The 20,423-nt window shown below is 38.0% G+C and overlaps 1 long non-coding RNA gene across 1 annotated transcript in view; it reads left to right on the plus strand.

The window, feature by feature from the left end:
- LOC308434863 overlaps nucleotides 1-20,205 on the plus strand; it is a 36,809-nt gene extending 16,604 nt beyond the window's left edge. The window contains exon 2 of the long non-coding RNA XR_013975493.1: nucleotides 19,614-20,205. This is a non-coding gene — a long non-coding RNA (uncharacterized lncRNA). The remainder of the gene's footprint in view (nucleotides 1-19,613) is intronic.
- The last annotated feature ends 218 nt before the right edge of the window (nucleotides 20,206-20,423 follow it).

Consider the following 20,423-nt stretch of genomic DNA (forward strand, 5'->3'; position numbering starts at 1 on the left):
ACTGGGATAAAGTACGTGCTAGTATATGGGAAAACCAGCGGGTCCCTTTTCTCAGCACCTAGGACTGTTTTTATTCCACAAGCAAACGTTTCCATGACACTGTTCAATACTAGCTAGGATTTATTGAAGACTGATCATCTGCTAGGAATGTCTGTTTAATTCACAGTCCCCTTCAAAGTAAATATTTTTGTTTTCTAGGTTCATCTGAATTCAATTTAGTTATCTCTATACATAGACCCATAGTGGTCTTTCAGCAGCTTGGGCCAGAGAAATCTCTTTGATAGCTCTTAACTACTTGCAACTGTGTAACAAATGATGAAAATACTTAACACTATTGGATTGTCAAATGAGGTTGGGAGCTTGCTTTGTTCACTGTTCCATCCCAGGAACCTACCACAGTACCTGACACATTGTTCCTCAAGAGATGCAGGTGGAATGGCTAAAGTTTCAGGAGTCCAGGCTTCTTTTCTATTGGTTGTAAGTTCTAGAAGCACAGTCAGAGACCTGTCACTACTGCCTGGGCAGTTGTTTTAGCCATGAACTTTGGAGTATTAATCACAACCCCGTATTTGAAAAGGGAGAAATCCCATTTTTACTTCATTTTAAGATGTTGCCTAGGCATATACAACCATATAAATAGGTCATGCTAACCTGCAAAGTAATGACAATGAAAACACGGCAGGACTAGTTTCCTAAGCTCCAGCTTCATACTGTTTAGACAAAAATCCTCCAAATCTTCTATTCCATATTAAGTGTTCATTAAATTTTTTCTTTCCCCTTTTCCACTTAAGCCCTTTGTAGGCAGAAGACTTCCCTTTTCTCCATATGCCCAGCTTAGATCCCAGTTTTTATTGCAAGAGCTTAATGAGCGCATGTTAAATGAGCTATAGTGCCATCATTTTTATGACCCTAGGCTGGTCAATGTTCATCACTCTAATCTAGGTTCGTCTATAGTAACCACCATAAATTTTCTTTTCCATTCCTGGTCCCCGGAAATGCTTTCCTTTGTACCATCACATAGGGATTGGGGCTGTAGGAAGCTCACTGTCTTGTGAAACTAGTATTAAATATCCAGGCTTCTAATAGCAAGAGATCAGAAGGATGCAAGCCCAACCCAAGCTAAGAGAACCTTAGTCCAGAGTGTTCAAGTAAAAGGGGGTGAAAGAAAAATGCATCTGGGTTAAAAGAAAATGCAATACCAACAATAGACAAAGAAATAGAGATTGTAAAGGGAAGAGAAAACACTTAGCTTGACAGATCTTAACTAGCAAGGTCAGTTCTTGCTAGAAAACCCAATATGAACCCTTAAGGAAACCGATCTTGTTCTTTCAATGCTTCTGAGTTTATTATACTTAAAGGTCATCAAAAATTGATTGTTCTCTGATAAAAGTCACATTTAAATGACAAGCATAGTCATTAAGATTTCTGGGTTACTTACCCTTACAAGTGAACTATAAAGACTCCTACTTTTGGCTTTAGGTAGGTATAACAAAGAGATGAGAACAAGAAGCCAATGTGAGAAGAGACAGCATCACTACCCATGTCATCTTTTCTGTCACCAATATTTCATACACTGCATCCTTTCTTGTTGAGAAAGTTATGGGTACCAACTTATGGCTGCACTCCCAGCCTCCACCAGCCTCAGGCTAGATTTCAGTAGGTAATTATTCATAGTTTGCTGAAAATGAGCAACTTAGGGCAATGAGCTACAGTTTTTATAATGAAAGGTTTATTTCTCAAAGTGAGCCCTTTGGGGAACTGCCAAAATACAGAAGCCAACATCTGACTGGTTTTGTTGTAGGCAAGTCAAGTAGAGACTGTTTTTTAACCTTTGGGTTGGTCCTTGGCTGCATCTGGTTAGACATTTTCTTTCTCGATGGTAGTTTGGAAGACCCAGCAGCATAGCTTCTGGCAAGCAGTCAATTAGTTGGGAATTTACTTTCAATCTTTAGCAAATGTCCCTTGTACACAAGCACAGGATGCATTATAAATACCACCAATCATATCTCCTGAATTCCCCTGTGTGCATGGCAAAGAGTGCCACAGAAAAGAAAGTACATCAAGTGTAAGTGATCTGACAGGGCAGCTAACAATCACTGATTTCTGTTATATTTGAAAGTATTTTGTTTAGGGGAATGCTTTATTTTTTCTTCTTTGCTGATAAAATGATTCATGGGTTTTAGTGAAGGCCGTGAAAGACGAATGAATAATTATAGTACAAATAGATATTTGGAGGATCCTTTGCAAAAATTCATAAATTATACAGTTGATAAGAAGGTGAGAACATGTTGGGTAAATACTGGCATTTTTGTCCATTCACTTACTTTAGAATATGTAAATGTTACTTTTATTCTCCTAATGTAATTGTTGGCTTGGATGCCTTGGTCTGAGAACTCAGGCCTGTCACGCGCCCACGCTTTCCCTACACAGGCCTAGTTCTGAAAGCATCTAGTTTCCATATAGTCTAACTGATGCCAGAATGTTTTCAGCTTCTAAGACTGTCGAATAAGCTCAACCTGGTTTGTTCTTCCTGAGCTCTGGCTGGCTGGTTCAACTCACCTGTTCTGGCTCACAAGTCCTAGCGAAGCTGCCTGATTCAAACTGACTTCTCTCATTTTCCGAATGAATGCCTTGCTTGGCTTAATAATAGCTTTGGCAATATGTTCTTTTATTTATTTATTTATTTATTTATTTATTTATTTATTTATTTTGTATGCCACATATTTTATTCTTTTTTTAATTGAAAAAAAAAACAGAGATAAATGTACAGATTTTAAAAGGATTTTTGCATAAAAGTATATGAATACATTTTTGTCAGTTCCTGATTTTTTTTAAAGGTTTGATAGTATGCATTAAAATCGTACTAGTTACAATGAGCATAAAGTACATGTAAAACAAGATATAACCTGGAAATAGTTAAAGTTTTCTTGGTGTGTAAAGATTAAGTATAATGGGCCACTCGGATCAGCAGCTCCTAAAGCTTTAAAGATTGATGAGTAGGAGATCTGGGCAGCCAGGGAGCAAAGGGATCTCTGTGGAGTGCGGACAGTAAGCGCACCCCCAGGCCTGCCTGATCCAGGGACCAGGAACAGAACTTTGGAACTTCTGTTTTCAACCAGCTGCGACTTCAGGGCGCAGAACAGGGCCAGGCCCACCTGCAGCCCCCCCCCCCCCCGCGCCTGCAGCAGCTCCTAAAGGCTTAAAGACTGGGACCAGGAACACAACTTTGGAATTTCTGTTTCCACCCGGTGAGGACTTCAGGGCCCAGAACAGGGGGCGGCCCATCTGCCACTCAGATCAACAGCTCCTAAAGCTTTAAAGACTGGTGAGTAGGAGACCTGGGCAGCCAGGGAGCAGAGAGATCTCTGAGGAGTGTGCACAGTAAGCGCAACCCCCAGCCATGCTTGATCCAGGAACCAGGAACACAACTTTGGAACTTCTGTTTCCACCCTGCGGTGACCTCAGGGCACAGAGCAGGGCTTGGCCAATCTGACACCTGGACCAGTGGAGATCCAGGGACACAGACCAGATACAAGGGAAAGGCAAGAACATATCACTGACAACAAGATGGCAAGAGGAAAGCGAAAGAGTATGTCCCAAGGAAACCAAGACAACCTGGCAACACCAGAACCCAGCTCTCCTATAACAGCAAACATCGGAATGCCAAACACTCCAGAAAAAGAAGATGCAGACCTGAAATCATACCTCAAGATGCTGATAGAGATACTTAAACAAGAATGGGAGAAAAAGCAAAAAGATACAGAGGCTTTCAAAGAGGAAACCAGAAAAACACTCAAAGAACTCAAAGAACTAGAGGAAAACAGAACCAAAGGGATGAGGAAATTTAAAACAGAAATTGACACAATAAAGAAAACGCTAAAAGAGATAACCCTAGAGGTAGAACACCTAAAAAAGAAATCAGGAGTCACAGAAGCAAGCATTTCCAATAGATTACAAGAGATCGAAGAGAGAATCTCGGGGGCAGAAGACAACATTGCAAACATAGACAAAACAGCCAGAGAAGATGCAAAAAACAAAAAGCTCCTAACCCAAAATGTCCAGGAAATCCAGGACACAATGAGAAGACCGAACCTAAGGATAATAGGAATAGAAGAGGGAGAAGAGTATCAACTAAGAGGCACAGTAAATACCTTCAACAAAATTGTAGAAGAAAACTTTCCTACCCTCAAGAATGAGATGACCACGAGCATAAAAGAAGCCTTCAGAACTCCAAATAGGATGGACCAGAAAAGAAATACCTCCCGACACATAATAGTCAAAACACCAAGTGCGCAAAGCAAAGAAAGAATACTAAAATCAGTAAGGGGAAAAGGTCAGGTAACATATAAAGGCAGGCCAATCAGAATCACACCCGATTTCTCAACAGAGACTATGAAAGCTAGAAGAGCCTGGACAGACATGCACACCCTAAGAGAGCACAAGTGCCAGCCCAAGCTGCTATACCCAGCAAAACTATCAATCACCATAGATGGAGAGATGAAGATATTTCAAGACAAATCAAAATTTACACAATATCTGACCACAAACCCAGCACTACAAAGAATTATAGGTGGAAAACCCAATACAATGAGGAAAAATACAGCCTAGTGAAAACAAGAAAACTCCTAAACAAGAAAACTAAAAGAAGAAAAAGACACAGACACAACTCAACCCACAAAGGCAAAAATGGCAGGAAAGAGAAACAACTATTCCTTGATATCTATTAACATAAATGGACTCAACTCCCCAATAAAGAGACATAGGCTATCAGACTGGATACATAAACAAAATCCAGCCTTTTGCTGCATACAGGAAACTCATCTCAGAGACAAAGACAGATACTATCTCAGAGTAAAAGGGTGGGAAAAAAACTTCCAAGCAAACAGCCCCTAGAAGCAAGCTGGAGTGGCTATTCTAATATCGAATAAAGTAAAGTTCCAACCAAATGTTATCAAAAAAGATAAGGAAGGACACTTTGTACATATTACCGGGGAATTCTGTCAGGCGGAACTCTCAATTCTTAACATATATGCTCCAAATAAAAAATCACCCACATTCATAAAAGAAACCCTACTAAAGCTCAAAAAATACATTTCACCCCACACAATAATAGTGGGAGACTTTAATACCCGACTCTCACCAATGGACAGATCATGGAAACAGAAACTGAACAAGGACACTGCAAAATTAGCAGAGACTTTGAACCAACTAGAATTAATAGATATATACAGAACATATCATCCTAAAGTAAAAGAATACACCTACTTCTCAGCACCCCATGGCACCTTCTCAAAGATTGACCACATAATTGGACACAGAGCGAGCCTCAATCGATATAAGAAGATTGAAATACTCCCATGCATCCTCTCAGATCACCATGGTCTACGGCTGGTCTTTAACAACAACAAAGACAACAAAAAGCCTACATACATATGGTAACTAAACAACCCTCTGATAAACGATAGCAGGGCCATAGAAAAAATAAAGAAAGAAATTAAGGACTTTCTAGAATTCAACGAAAACGAAAACACAACATACCCAAACCTATGGGATGCAATGAAAGCAGTACTGAGAGGAAAACTCATAGCCCTAAGTGCTTCCAAAAAGAAGCTGGAGAGAGCTCACATCAGCAACCTGACAGCACAGCTAAAAGCCCTAGAACAAAAGGAAGCAGATATACCCAGAAAGAGTAGACGGCAAGAAAAAATCAAAATTAGGGCAGAAATAGACCAAATAGAAACAAAAAGAACCATTGAAAAAATCAACAAAACAAAGAGTTGGTTCTTTGAGAAAATCAACAAGATTGATAAACCCCTAGCCAGACTAACTAAAGGGCAAAGAGAGAGTATACAAATTAACAAAATCAGAAAGGAAAGTGGTGACATAACAACTGAAACTAAGGAAATTCAAGAAATCATCAGATCCTACTACAAAAACTTATACTCCACAAAATTGGAAAATCTGGAGGAAATGGATGAATTCCTAGACAGATACAAGGTCCCAAAGTTTAACCAGGACCAAGTAAACCATCTAAATAACCCTATAACACCTAAAGAAATAGAAGAAGTCATCAAAAGCCTCCCAACCAAAAAAAGCCTAGGTCCAGATGGGTTCAGTGCAGAATTTTATCAGACATTTATTGGGGATATAACACCAATATTCGCCAAACTATTCCAAAAGATAGAATCAGATGGAATATTACCCAACTCATTTTTTGAGGCTACAATAACCCTCGTACCTAAGCCACAGAAAGACCCTACAAGGAAAGAGAACTTCAGACCAATCTCACTTATGAACATTGATGTAAAAATACTCAACAAAATCCTTGCAAACCGAATCCAAGAACACATCAAAACCATCATTCATCATGACCAAGTAGGCTTCATCCCTGGGATGCAGGGATGGTTTAACATAAGGAAATCCATCAATGTAATCCACCATATAAACAAACTTAAAGACCAAAATCACATGGTCATCTCACTATATGCTGAGAAAGCATTCGACAAAATCCAACACCCCTTCATGTTAAAAGTCCTGGAAAGAACAGGAATCCAAGGCCCATATTTAAACATAATAAAAGCAATATACAGCCAACATCAAACTTAATGGCGAGAAACTTGAAGCAATCCCACTAAAATCAGGTACTCGACAAGGCTGCCCATCTCCCATTGCACATTGCTCTTTCTAACTTTATAAAAAAAGGGTTGGAATTTTGATGGGGAATGCATTGAATCTGTAGATTGCTTTTGGTAAGATGGCCAATTTTACAAAGTTGATTCTTCCAATCCATGAGCATGGGAGATCTTTCCATTTTCTGAGATCCTCTTCAATTTCCTTCTTTAGAGATTTAAAGTTCTTATCACACAGGTCCTTCACTTGCTTAGTTAGAGTCACACCAAGGTATTTCATATTGTTTGTGACTATTGTGAAGGGTATATTTTCCCTAATTCCTTTCTCCACATGTTTGTCCTTTGAGTAGAGGAAGGCTACTGATTTGTTTGAGTTAATTTTATATTCAGCCACTTTGTTGAACTTGTTTATCAGCTGTAGAATTTCTCTGTTTTAAATTTTGGGGTCACTTAGGTACACTATCATGTCATCTGCAATCAGTGATGTTTTTACTTCTTCCTTTCCAATTTGTATCTCTTTGATTTCCTTTTGCTGTCTAATTGCTCCTGTCAAGACTTCTAGTACTATGTTGAATAGGTAGGGGGAGAGTGGGCAGCCTTGTCCAGTCACTGATTTTAGTGGGATTGCTTCAAGTTTCTCACGATTAAGTTTGATAGTGGCTATTGGTTTGCTGTTTAGGAATGAGGGTTATTGTGGCCTTGAAAAATGAGTTAGGTAGTGTTCCATCTGACTCTATTTTGTGGTATAGTTTGGAGAGTATTGGAACTAGGTTGTCAATAATATTGCTTTTATTATGCTAGATATGGGCCTTGGATTCTTGTTTTTTCCAAGATTTTAACATGAAGTGGTGTTGAATTTTGTCAAATGCTTTCTCAGCATCTAGTGAGAAAACCATGTGGTTTTTTTTCTTTGAGTTTGTTTATATGGTGGATTACGTTGATGGATTTCTGTATATTAATCCATCCCTGCATCCCAGTAATGAAGCCTACTTGATCATGGTCAATGATCGTTTTGATGTGTTCTTGGATTCGGTTTGCAAGGATTATGTTGAGTATTTTTGCATCAATGTTCATAAGTGAGATTGGTCTGAAGTTCTCTTTCCTTGTAGGGTCTTTGTGTAGTTTAGGAACAAGGGTAATTGTGACCTCGAAAAATGAGTTAGGTAGTGTTCCATCTGACTCTATTTTGTGGAATAGTTTAGAGAGTGTTGGTATTAGGTTGTAAATAAATGTCTGATAGAATTCTGCACTGAACCCTTCTGGACCTGGGCTTTTTTTGGTTGGGAGGCTTTTGATGACTGCTTCTATTTCTTAGGTGTTATGGGATTATTAAATGGTTTACCTGGTCCTGGTTTAACTTTAGTATCTGGTATCTATCTAGGAATTCATCCATTTCTTCCAGATTTTCCAGCTTTGTTGAGTATAGGCTTTTGTAGTAGGATCTGATGATTTCTTGAATTTCCTCAGTTTCAGTTGTTATGTCTTCACTTTCCTTTCTGATTTTGTTAATTTGGGTAATTTGGGTACTCTCTCTTTGCCCTCTAGTTAGTCTGGCTATGAGTTTATCAATATTGTTAATTTTCTCAAAGAACCAGCTCTTGGTTTTGTTGATTCTTTGAATGGTTCTTTTTGTTTCTATTTGATCAATTTCTGCTCTGAGTATGATTATTTCTTGCCGTCTACTCCTCTTGTGTGTATCTGCTTCCTTTTGTTCTAGAGCTTTCAACTGTGCTGTCAAGTTGCTTGTGTATACTCTGTCCACTTTCTTTTTGGAAGCATTCAGAGATATGAGTTTTCCTCTCAGTACTGCTTTCATTGCATCCCAAGGTTTGGGTATGTTGTGTTTTGATTTTCATTGAATTCTAGAAAATCCTTTATTTCTTTCCTTATTTCTTCTTTGACCCTGCTATCGTTTAATAGAGCATTGTTTAGTTTCCATGTGTATATGGGCTATTTGTTGTCTTTGTTGTTGTTAAAGAGCAGCCTTAGACCATGGTGATCTGATAGGATGCATGGGAGTATTTCAATCTTCTTATATCTATTGAGGCTTGTTCTGTGACCGACTATATGGTCGATTTTGGAGAAAGTGTCACAAGGTGCTGAGAAAAATGTGTATTCTTTTGTTTTAGGATAAAATGTTCTGTAGATGTCTATTAATACTATTTGGTTCATAACCTCTGCTAGTTTCACTGTGTCCTTCTTCAGTTTCTGTTTCCAAGATCTGTTCATTGATGAGAGTGGGGTGTTGAGTTCTCCCACCATTATTGTGTGGGGTGGAATGTATTTTTTGAGCTTTAGTAAGGTTTCTTTTATGAATATGGGCACTCTTGTATTTGGAGCATATATGTTATGGATTGATAGTTTCTCCTGACAGATTTCCCTTGTAATGAGTAAAAAGTGTCCTTCCTTATCTGGTTTGATAACTTTTGGTTGAAAATCTACTTTATTCAATATTAGACTGGCCACTTTAGCATGCTTCTTGGGGCTGTTTCTTGGAAGGTTTTTTTCCCTACCTTTTACTGTGAGATAGTGTATGTCTTTGTCTCTGAGATGAGTTTCCTGTATGCAGCAAAATGCTGGGTTTTGTTTATGTATCCAGTCTGATAGCCTATATCTTTTTATTGGGGAATTGAGTCCATTTATGTTATCAGATATTAAGGAATAGGGTGGTTGCTGTTTCCTGCTATTTTTGCTTTTAGAGGTAGAATTGTGCCTGTGTGTCTTTCTTCTTTTGGTTTTCTTGCTTAGGTATTTCCTTGTTTTTACTAGGATGTAGATCCCCTCACTGTATTGGGTTTTCCACCTATAATTTGTTGCAGTGCTGGGTTTGTGGTCAAATATTGTGTAAATTTAGGTTTGTCCTGGAATACCGTGGTCTCTCCATCTATGGTGATTGAGAGTTTTGCTGGGTATAGCAGCTTGGGTTGACACTTGTGTTCTTTTAGGGTCTGCATAATGTTTGTCCAGGATCTTCTAGCTTTCATAGTCTGTGTTGAGAAGTCAGGTGTGAATTCTGATTGGTCTGCCTTTATATGTTATATGACCCTTTTCCCTTACTGCTTTTAGTATTCTTTCTTTGCTTTGGGCACTTGGTGTTTTGACTATTATGTGTCGGGAGGTATTTCTTTTCTGGTCCAGTCTATTTGGAGTTCTGTAGGCTTTTTTATGCTCATGGTCATTTCATTCTTAAGGGTAGGGAAGTTTTCTTCTACAATTTTGTTGAAGATATTTACTGTGCCTATTAGTTGTTATTCTTCGCCCTCTTATATTCCTATTATCCTTAGGTTTGGTCTTCTCATTTTTTTCTGGATCTCATGGACATTTTGAGTTAGGAGATTTTTGGCTTTTGCATCTTCTCTGACTGTTTTGTCCATGTTTTCCATGTTGTCTTCATACCCTGAGATTCTATCTTCCATCTCTTGTAGTCTGTTGGAAATGCTTGCATCTGTGATTCCTGATTTCTTTTTTAGGTGTTCTACTTCCAGGGTTGTCTCTTTTAGTGTTTTCTTTATTGTTTCCATTTCCATTTTAAATTCCTTCTTCAATTCTTTCATCTTTTTGGTCCTGTTTTCCTTTAGTTCTTTCATTTCTTTGAGTGTTTTTCATGATTCCTTTCTAAAAGCTTCTATTTCTTTATACTTTTCCTCCAGTTTTTGTTAAAGATTTCCATCATCAACTTGAGGTATGATTTTGTGTCTGAGTCTTCTTTTTCTGGAGTGTTTGGCATTCAGCTGTTTGCTGTGATAGGATACCTGGGTTCTGGTGTTGCCAAGTTGTCTTGTTTTCCATTGGGTATATTTTATGCTTTCCTCTTGCCATCTTGTTGTCTGTGATTATACTTGGCCTTGTTGTCAGTGATTGGTTCCCGTCTCTCCTGTGTACCTGGCCTGTGTCCCTGGATCTCCGCTGTTTTAGGTGGCAAATGGCTTGAGCACTTGGTCCACACGCAAGGCCTTCAGGGTGAACCCGAGTCTCTATGGCAGAGTTCCTGCTCCCCTGGACCAACCAGAGGGCTGTACCTACTGCCTGCTAGGCCTAACCTTCTCTGTGTCCTGGCTACTCACAGTGCAGTCTCAGCTGGCCTGTGTCCCTGGATCTCTGCTGTTCCCTGTGGCAAATGGCCTGAACGTTTGGTCTGCATGTAAGGGACTTTTGGGTGAAAACCGAGTCTCTATGGCAGAGTTCCTGCTCCTCTGAACCAATCGGAGGCCGCTCTTTCTGCTTGCCAGGCCTAGCCCTCTCTGTGCCCTGGCTACTTGCAGCACAGTCTCACCAGGCCTGAGTCCCTTTATCTCTGCTGTTCCAGATGACAAATGGCCTGAGTGTTTGGTCAGCAATATGTCCTTAATTTTTGGCTTCTTCTCGTTCTCTGTTTTGTTCTGTGTTCATTGTGTCTAGCTTGTTCTTCAACCAGTCTCTGAAGAATTCTCCTGGTAAAACTGCCTCTTTTCTCCCCTGTGCTGCTCTCTCTTAAGTCACCTCTCTTTTCTCTCTGTTCTGATGTGATACCCTATTCTGTCAAATCTTACTAATCTCCCTAACTATACATCACTTTTAAACATGGATGGATCTAAAATCTAACTTTACTTTCATTGTTTGGGATTAAAAGTGTGCAGCAGAGAACGGCCTTGCCTGACACCAGTCAGATGGGAGGTCCTTGGTCCTGTGGAAGTTTCTTGTTCCAACATAGGGGATGCTGGAGCAGGAGAGGGTGTGTGTGGGAGCACCCTCATAGAGGAAAAGGGTAGGGAGGACAGTGTGGATGTGGGATGGGAGTTTTGTGGAAGGGTAACAGGGAAGTGAGATATTGTTTGAGATGTAAACAAATGGAATGATTAATAAAAAATGTGTATACTAAAGCTACAACATTGTACCATACCACAACTAGAAAGAAGGAGAGGTTTTTTGTTTGTGTTTTTTGTTTTTTGTAAATGACACAGTCTTGGAGTTCACAGTGTGATCAAATATCCTGCAACAAGAGTAGATGCCAGCATATGTTTGATAGTCAATATGTAATTCTGATACTGTTTGATCTACTAAGAGATGCTATATATAGAAGCACATTCAGCTATTCTCAATCTGGAGTATCTACTAATCACATACAAACATTAGAAAATATACTTTCATGTAAGTGGAAATTGACATTTTGTGATATTAGCTTCTTTATGTGAATAGGCATTATCTGATGTAAACTCCTATGGAAATTCTTTAAGTCGAGAGCAAATAAGCATTAAATTGTGAAATTATTTGGGCTTTTACATAGCACAGCATTTTAGCATCCTTCTGGGATCTCTTCAGTTATTTTGTTTACAGATATGAAATAGTTTCCTTGATGGTGAACTCAAAACATCATTACAATATCACATCTTCCAGGGTAAAATATGTTTACAGGAATCTGGGTAATTATTATTAGGTAAAGACATTTGTATAAAAATCTCCACTACTAAAAGGCCAATCCTCTACTTACTTTCTTTGTTATCCCTTGAAAATGAGAAGCTGTTCTGGCAATTGCATTCTTTCTTTTTCTTCCCCAGCAAAGGAAGAGAACTAACTTTAACTGTATGAATGCCATTTCAGAGTAGAGAATCCCAAAGTTGACCTTCCATAGGGATGGAGATAGTTGGAAGTTCCAGAGAAACCATAGTGGCAAGACTGGACAGTCACTAAAAATCCCCAGGGAAAGAGAAAAAGATGGCGCCCTTTCTCCCTTCCCTTGGGAATAACAAAGTCATAGTTAGACTTACTTGATTCTCATATTATTGTGCCTTTTTAAAACAAGAAGCTCTGAGGCCCAACTGTGTAATGTGCAGCTGTGTGGAGATTTGATACGGAATGTAGCATCCCGCCTTTCAGAACTGTGACTTGCAAAAAGAGTGTAAGATTGTTTAGGGAAAAGATGGAGAATAAAGGCAAATGCACGTGCACATGTGCATTTCCGGAAGATTTCCTTGATGCTGAACTTGCATAACTGCGTGCTTGTTGCCCTGCTTTGGCAGGTAGCTGCTGCTTTTCCTCTCAGGTCTGTAGTTGTGAAGTCTTTCCCAGTCCACCAATTTTCTTTACCTTCAAGTAGACAGTGTGATAACCAGAGGAGGAAGACTGAGTTCTGGAGCCCACCAGACACAATGTATGAGACTCTTCAGTAACTCCCTTACTGTCATTCTGGCTCAGTCCCATAGACTCTCTGAGACCCCATTAACTAAGTTATTTTCTTCCTTGCAGGTTTTATGTGTGTGTGTGTGTGTGTGTGTGTGTGTGTGTGTGTGTGTGTGTTTGTGCTAACATTTTAAGAAGTACAGTTTTCTTGTCCACCTTCTGGCTACTGTAAAATTTTATAGATACTTGCTAGTATTCTACATAAATGTAACCACTATTAAATGGTTTGACTGAATATAGTTAATAAACATAAGATATCAATAGACATCCTAGCTTTTATATGACCTCTCCACCTATTTTGAATAATTTCACTGTATATAATCCTAGTGAATACGGAATTTTGACATACATTTAAATACAATGACTAGTGTATATGGTGACTTTCTTCTGTTTGGGTTGTAGGCTCAGGGCTACCTTGTTCCCCAGGGCTACATACTTGTTATTATGTTTGTAGTACATCATTTGATGTCTTAATTACTTTACTTTGAAGGAATGAAAAAATGAATTCATTATCACTGGATTTCCAGAATTCTTGAAATTTGGTGTTTGGTGGTTTTCTTCTGCCTTTTTATTTTACATAAGCACCATTGTTTTTAGTGTGTGCATTCACATGATTTGATTCCTTTTTTTGAGGGAGGCATTATATCAGAAATAACTGCTGTGGCAGCATCTCTTACTGTGAATTAAACCCACCATTTTGGAAAAAATGACAATGCAAAGTACTTTAAGTCTTTATTCTTAAAAAATATAATTTCTCACTGTTTCTTGTTTTCATCCCCACAGAAAGATATATTCTTTGGCTATGCAACCATTAAAGGTATAATTAGAAATAAGGGGAAAGGAGAGGGGATAAAGAAAATGTAATACTACATCAATAACCTGGACTCTACAAATGTCTTTAAACTTTGTTCAGATAGATAGTTTATCACTTCTTACAAATACAATTTGGCACTGGATTTCGCATCATTAGTACTAACAATGAAATTTCTTCCTTTAAGCAAGTCTCCTATTTTAGAAGAAAAGTAAAATGTTAACTCTTAGGAATCATTATGCAATAGCAGAGAGAGCAATAAAAGTTTATAGTAGCTGGATCAAGTCCAGTAACTTTCTGGATTGTGAAAAGTTCAGTGAAAATTGAGTAAATGGCTCATGTAATGGAACATTTAATTAATAAGATGGGAAGACAAACAGTTTCCTCATTGCCATATACAGTGGGTTTTCCGATGATGACCAATCTGGCTTATGCTATTTTATTCATTATAGACATAGGCCCAGAGTGCATTTTTTTGGAAAAAAATTATTAAAAATTCTTTGTTGCTTTGGAGCTTAAAAAGAACCTTTGTGAACTCAGTATATATACTCTTTTGTAATTATTCTCAGTTTTGCTCCCTTGGAGTTTAGAAAGAAAACTCTGAATAAAATAACTATATATATATTACTGTCCATCTAAGAACTAGGTGGACTACTTACAGGTGTCTCATTAGTCTTTCTCTAGAGCACCAGGAGGGGTACAGGTAAGGATAGTGGCATTTAGAGAAGTTAGGGTACTTTGCTGTTTTAACTCAGATCAGTCTGAAGCATAAGTGGCGCCCTGAACCAGTATAGAAAATGTCTTCTAAAACTCATATAGTCACAAGTACAGATGAAACAGTTGAAGGAAACATATTCCTGTTGAAGTTAAGCACAACTCATAATGCCAGTGAGGTCATACTCTGCAGAAAATACTTGTTGCCCAAGGATACCACCATTCCTGTTCAGTTGATATTTAGCAGGTCATCTTTGTTGCTTGAGTGATTCAATTTGGCAAACTGTTCTATGTGCCACACATGGTACCTGATTCCAGAGACATAATCCCACATGAGACTCCTCTCTTGTTTTGTGTCCAGCTGAGAGGAGGGTCACATGGCCAGATAGTTGAAGAAGAAAGTGGAAGTTCAAGTCAAGATTCAAGGAAGGATCAGACAAAGTTTTCTAAGGCTTCTGGCTTTCCTTAGACTTTCTGGGTTTCAGTACTAAAAGTTCCACCTTTCAAGAAAGGATGTCAGTCCCTAGTGTTTGGCCATTTAAGCTTCTGTTGGTTTAGGACATTAGTGGCTTCCTAGTAGGGAACTATTGAATCCATAGCCAGTCCTACTAGGGAAATTGCTATTCATAATTATCACTCTGTGAATGTTGCTTCAACCTTTTGGCCCAGCTTTTAGTCAAGTAAGCTTGGTTTGCTGCTCAATTTGAAATGGGAGTTCAATGAGTTTGTTGCTTAGTAGCAATTTATGTTGTCATCAAGAACTTTACAAACCCGACGTTGAACCCTGAGGCCTTCCCATGTGGGTACAATCAAGATAATAGACTTTTGTGAGGGAACAGTTCATTTAATGAACAAGGAACTGGTTTAGAGAGTGTTCAAAAGTCAATTGGCAAGGTTTCAACAGCAGTGTCACCACTGCAATAGTCCGGAGTGTGCAATACTCTATTCTCTGTGCAGAGTCAAGTTTAATGCACATAGTTAAACCCCAGAGGAAATTGGACATCATACATCACAAAGGGTATCATTTATTATTTTAAAGCATATGGTGTCACCTTATTGTTTTGTGACAAAGTTTGTTCGTTGTACATACCATTGTATAAATGTCCCTGACTTGGAGTGTTGCCTTTCAAGAGTACTATTACATAGCTAACATTTGGTCTTTTTTATAAAAATCTTTTTCTCTTGTTGGAGAGATCAGTTCTTCCTTTCCTTTCTCTTTTTTCCCACTGTCTTTTTAATCTCTGTATTCTTTCACCTTTTCCTTCCTTCTCTTCTTTTCATTCATCTCCTTAGAAAGGACAGGGAGATTTTTCTTTTTAAACATCCAAATTTGGTGCCACACAAACTCTTGATTTGCTGTATAATAATATCATCAACCTTTGCAATGTGTTGTAAAGTTAAGACTTTTGACTCCTTCACTGCCATCTTGGGGATGACAAGATGACTTGAGGTCCCAACACAGCTTTATTTTCATTGATATAGCAAGAAGTTTCCCTGAATCAATTCACAGTTCCAGGGGTAGGGAAAGAAAAACAAAAGGCTTTCCAAGAACAAAGGGTAGACCTGTACCTTGCTCTTCTGAAAGATGTACAGGCCTTTGAGTTTATATTGTCTTGGTTCCTTTCTGAGGAACTTTTTAACAATGACATCTGGGGAATGAATAACACAAGCTCTCTGTGTCAATATATAGAAGAAAAGTTGGATGCTGAGGATAAATGAAATTTGTCATTGTTGTTTTGATACAGAATTTAACCGTGTATCCTGTATAATTTCAGGATTCACTATGAAGCCCAGTCTGACTGCAGACTTGATGTGATCCTTATACCTAAAGTTCCTAAATGATGAGATTAGACTGTATATGTGTACTGTCATGACCTACTGGAAGTTTTTGTCTGTTTGTTTTGTTCATTTTGAAAGAGGTAAAGAGTTGGAAAGAAGAAAAGTCTATAAACTAGGATAAACACTGACTTCTAGACCATCCTCATTCTGAAATTATTCCAAACACTCTTGGTTCATCGACTAAGAAACAGGCTACACTGAAAGTCCTATGATTTCTCTGGAGCAATTTGGTTAGAAAGTAGTTTACCTGTATTTTTCATTATAGAGATTTAATAGTAGTTATTTTGCCTCCTCAAGACACAGAATCCTTGTTTGAGCTGTCCTTCAAGCTCAAAACAAGCTATCACTCCATCTGAAAAGAAATCATAAGACATGCTAGGGAGAACACTTCATGGTAAATACCAGATGGCTCCAGAGAGTGCTAGAGCCCCAGTCATCTGTCAAATAAAAAAAAGACATTTGTGAGCGTCTCAACAGAGGAGTACTTTGTTATTCCATAAAGATTTACAGAAAAGAAATGGATGACATCTCACAAGTATTGACTGTATTAGAAAGAGATGGGAGCCTGGCACCTAGAAATTGAAGAATTGAATTAATAGCTCAGTTGCCTCTGAGTGGTCTTGTACTTGCCCTGAGTAGCTGGTAATGAGTTAAGCATTCTGGTTTGCAGGGTTTTCCTTTTTTTTTTTTTTTTTTTTTTTGTTTTGTTTCTATCATTTGTGATAAGATCATTTTGACAAGTTGGGTTTCTTTTATTCTAAAATTTAGGGAATTATTGATACATATTTGGGGCACAAAATGATAATTTATAATAAAGAGGAAATCAAGCATTTAAAATCTATTCTCTTATATATTGCATCTCAATTGAAGTTTCTCCTCCCTCCTCTCCACTCTGTGCCATCTCCCCTATACCCTAGATTCACTCTTCCCTTTAGCCTTCATAAAAGAGCAGACTTCCCAGAGATATTAACCAAATATAGCATATCAAGTTTCTATAAAGCTAGGCACATCTCCAAATATTAAGACTGGGCCAGGCAACCCAGGAGGAGAAAAAGGGTCCCAGAAGTAGGCAAAAGAATCAGAGACAGACCCACTCCCACTATTATGTGTCCACAAGAACACTAAGCTACACAATCACTAAATACATAACCGAGGTCAGACCCACACAGACTCCCTGATTTTTGGTTCAATCTCTGTGCGTCCTATAAGCCCTGCTTAGTTGATTCTGTAGGCAGTTATTTTTGTGATATCCTTGACCCCTCTGGTTTCTATAATCTTTCCTTTCTCTCTTCCACAGGAATCCAGAAACACGGAGAAGGCATTAAATTTTAACCCATTAGACTACTTAGATTTTTATCTAAATCTTGGCACAGCTGTCGTCCTAAACCTTGGAGTATGAGTTTTTGACTGAGTTCAAATGACAGATTCTGCCCACTGAAAAATGCACAGAGTTTATGGGGTTGAGTTTGAGCTGTGTCCTGGGAACTCTAATGCATTCTTACCTTCACACTCTGTTACCCTTGGGCAAAGCTGTTGTCTAACCAGTCTGACCAGGCTGGCTTCCAGGAAATTGTCCACACCCTCTCATTTTCCTTTGGATGGTAGATTCTTCACTAAAATTTAGAGGAAACTGAACTTATTTAAAAAAACAACATGACTATGCTACTAGCTAATAAACCAAGTGACTATGAAGAATTGTTTCACACCTTTATTGGAGAGTGATAGGCAAGAACTTCACAAATGACTGTAACAACAGTGGAGAATTCTTCAAACCAAAGACCATTAAATAAAAAAAAAAAAAAAGCACATTGAACAAATAGAGTCTCTCTGCAAGATCAAATATTTAATAGTTTGGAAAGTAGCAAAAAATGTTGGCTTGCCTTGTAATTTAAATTTTGGTTTTAGGATGAGAAAAATTATAGAGGCAGTAGAGAAGACAAAATCCTTTTCCCCAAGAAATTTATTCCATAAGGAAACCGCTCCTGTTCCTGGTGGTAGTAGTAATATTTTCATCCTGTTGCTTGGCTTAAAAAGTAGCAAAAATGAAACAAGACACACTAAAATTATAAAATGATTATGGAAATTATGGAAATAGAGCAAGTCACAATTTTAAGTCTTGGTGTAGGGATATTAACTTTCCTGAACTACAGTATAAGAAATATTAGGTAGATAAAGTAGGTAAGAAGAGGTATGATATCCATTTTGTTGAGTTAAGCCTAGAATGCTCTTTTTTTCTTATTTTTTTTACAACTTTATTTTACAAAACAAAGATAAATGTACAGATTTTAAGCATTGTTTGCATAAAATTATACAATACATTTTTGTCAGTACTTTTTTTCAGATTTTAAAATAATTTTTACATAAAACTGTATGAATATATTTTTTAGTCAGTACTTGATTTTTTTAAAGGTTTGATAGTATGCATTGAAAACCTAATAGTTACAATGAGCATAAAGTACATGTAAAACAAAATGTAACATGGAAATAGTCAAAGTTTTCTTGTTGTATAGAGATTTTTTGTTTTGTTTTGTTTTCTTTATTTCTTGGACTTCATACAGTCTGTGAGTTGTTTCTGGGGCAGTGCAAGCCTCTGGGGTTAGCATCCCACTATCAGTGACTGCATATTATGTCTGTTCTTTTGTGACTGGGTTATCTCACTCAGGATAATATTCTCTAGATGCAGCCATTTTCTTAATAATTTGGTCAAGTCATTGTTTCTGGTGGCTGAGTAGTATTCCATTGTGTAAATGTACCACAATTGTTGTATCCATTCATCTTCTGAAGGACATCTGGGTTCCTTCCAGCTTCTGGCTATTATAAATAGAGCTGCTATGAACATTGTGGTGCTAGAGTGCTCTTTTTGAGCACTGCGCATGCGCTGGTGCCTTCTGACCTTGCATCTGCTTCATGTAATAAACCACTAACACATGTCATCTCATTTAGGAGAGAAGAGTTAGAGAAAACATTGAACACATTTTTATTACTGGAATGCTTTCTCCCTGGGGACATGGAACATCAAAATATAAAGAGGATACAAATAGAATTCAAGTTGTGATCTGAAATGATGTGTAACAGTTGAGGCACTACAAACTTTCACTAATGCTCTCAGTTCAAATATTTAGAAATTCTACTTGATATATTGCATAACCCTTTCGTGTATAAGGAAATTTAAAACACATTAAATAAACTGTAAGACTGTATGAGACATTGAATTTGAATTCATTCTATCTAAAAGGCACTAATATGTTTCTTTGCAGATCATGTCATATTTTAGTGTACCCAATGTTACATAAAAGGCAAAAGGCATGTTTGAAAAAGTTAAGTAATGACAAAAATTAGCAATGTTTACTTAAGTGACCTGATAAATATTAGTTTGAGAAGTTATAGTGTGTGTGTGTGTGTGTGTGTGTGTGTTTTAAGGTAGAATGTTGAGACATTTTATTCTTGCTCTCTTTATATTTCAGCTTCCGGCAGCATAAGGACACTAAATCCCTTAAGGGTAAAGGAATGGAATTGTTCTCAAGGTCTGAAGCATTTGAAAGATGATTCGATGTGCCTGTGTCAAGAATACAACTAAATAAAAACCCACAGTTTCTCATCCTTTGTCATATTGACAAAATATTCAAAGGTAGTTTAAGATGAGGGACATATACTTTATATTAGTAACATTTGGATAAGAGCAATTTGGAGGGGACAAACTGGGCTCAGCTGGGAAGAAAACTGGGGGGAAAAAAACGTCAGTTGTGCTGATGCTACAAAAATTCGTAAGACAATATGACCACTGAGGAGATCGAAAGCCTGAAGTGCCTTATGAACCAAGAAGGGTGTGGAGATGGAAGCAGACATGGAAGACATTTACCTTCATCCTTTCCTTCACTGGTGCCTTGACAAACACTTATCAAGCATTTGTATGGAATGTATCGTATGTGTCAGAGTTGCTGTGGATGAGGCAGGCTGAAGAGCAAACTGTATTCAAAAGCAAGAATAAGAAGCATCTGGAAAGACTGATTGGACCTTGACCATTGAGAACACTCAATACAATGCTTCACTGTGGAATGCTTGGCTCACACTCATTTAGCACTTGTCTCTTCTGAATGTTTTCACATGTGTTGATTTCTCAATTCTTTCAACCACCCTGTGGGCTAAGAGCTATTATAAGCTGCATTTTAAGAATCAGGAAACCAAGATATAGTGTGTTGAGCTTCCTATGGTTTGAGCAGAGATACACAGAGGGCTAAATATAAATTCCAGGTATCCAGGGTTATAGTGTGCAC

This window comes from Micromys minutus, assembly GCF_963924665.1.
Source record: "Micromys minutus genome assembly, chromosome: 22".
Classification (NCBI taxonomy): Eukaryota; Metazoa; Chordata; class Mammalia; order Rodentia; family Muridae; genus Micromys; species Micromys minutus.